Raw genomic sequence first — 1548 nt, 5'->3', positions numbered from 1 at the left:
TTGATAGCAGCATGAGAATGGACTAATACAGACACTGTGAAAAATGAAATGCCCATATAGAATATTTTCTTTTTTTAGGAATTAGGTGTTCATATTTATTAATATGGATCCAGAGAAGCATTAATTCACTAATACATTTCATTTGTGTTCTCTAATTTAAAATCACCTTTTAATCTTGCTTGATTTTTTTTGCAGCTAAATTAGAAATTTATACTTTCTCTATAAGAAATACAATGAGGTTCTTTCTTATAAATTTCATTCTCTGGTTTTCTTGTGGGCCTGCTTCAAGAGAATTCATGTGTTCAAAATGATTCCTTGCAGTTTTCTCCATGTCTAATGCTTATTTATTCCAAATATCTGAGCAGCAATCTGAGCTGATCCTTCTGGAGAAAATATGGTTGAACAGTCAAGACCACTGGGTAGCTGAAGAGAAGATCACACATCCTGAGTTCTCCAGATAGGTTTAAGAAGAACACAACTAATGACTGGAGACATAGAGCTGCCATACATTACTGGTCCCAAACCATTTTTTCCACTTGCCACTACCACAAATACAATATAAATGCTATTCCCTTCAAACTCAGCTTTACTCTTCAGAGTTTCATCTGGTCCATTATGTGTGGATGTTACTCAAAGTTCACATGGAATTCCCAAATTTCCATAGGCCTTCCTGATTTTTTTAAGGTGACAATTCTCTCTGCAACCCACTCAATTTTTTTTTTTTTTACCATTTGGAGCCCTTCAAGATTTACTTCTTTGAGGTCCCAATACAACCATTTGTCTTTCTGTTGGCTTCAATCTCCTGATGGCCAGAGGTCCCAAAAATCATTATCAATAATACCAGCAAGAAAAACTTATTGGATGGTTACATAAACACCAAATGTAGTCCTCATTCCAACCAGTGTACAGTTCTGGGGCAACCAGGATTTCTCCAGTATTTAAACAGTATTTAAAAAAAAAAAAAAAAAAAAAAACCTGTATAGCATGATTCATGATATCTACTTCGTTTGGCCTATAGCAAGTCCAATGAAGCAAAATTTTGCAACAGTTAGCTATTCCTCAGTCAGCTGTGGGTCATTATTGGCATCATCCTTGAAAAACATCTCCACTGTGAGAATAAAATAGACCCAATAAAAAATGATAAAGGGGATATCACCAGTGATCCCACAGAAATACAAACTATCATCAGAGAATACTATAAACACCTCTACACAAATAAACTAGAAAATCTAGAAGAAATAGGTAAATTCCTAGACATATACACCCTCGCAAGACTAAGCCAGGAAGAAGTTAAATCCTTAAATAGACCAGTAACAAGTTCTGAAATTGAGGCAGTAATTAATAGCCTACCAACCAAAAAAAGCCCAGGACCAGACAGATTCACCACTGAATTCTACCAGAGGTACAAAGAGGAGCTAGTACCATTCCTTCTGAAACTATTCCAAATAATAGAAAAAGAGGGACTCCTCCCAAACTCATTTTATGAGGCCAGCATCATCCTGATACCAAAAACCTTGCAGAGACACAACAAATAAAGAAAAATTCAAG

The 1548-nt window shown here is 35.5% G+C and overlaps 1 pseudogene; it reads right to left on the bottom strand.

Moving 5' to 3' along the window:
• Nucleotides 1-246: 246 nt before the first annotated feature.
• LOC139360650 (bifunctional phosphoribosylaminoimidazole carboxylase/phosphoribosylaminoimidazole succinocarboxamide synthetase pseudogene) lies at nucleotides 247-1103 on the bottom strand (annotated as a pseudogene).
• Nucleotides 1104-1548: the final 445 nt, after the last annotated feature.

The sequence above is a fragment of the Macaca nemestrina genome, chromosome X (genome assembly GCF_043159975.1).
Source record: "Macaca nemestrina isolate mMacNem1 chromosome X, mMacNem.hap1, whole genome shotgun sequence".
In the NCBI taxonomy this organism is placed as follows: domain Eukaryota; kingdom Metazoa; phylum Chordata; class Mammalia; order Primates; family Cercopithecidae; genus Macaca; species Macaca nemestrina.
The sequence above is the reverse complement of the archived record's forward strand: the minus strand, read 5'-3'. Positions and strand labels throughout refer to the sequence as shown.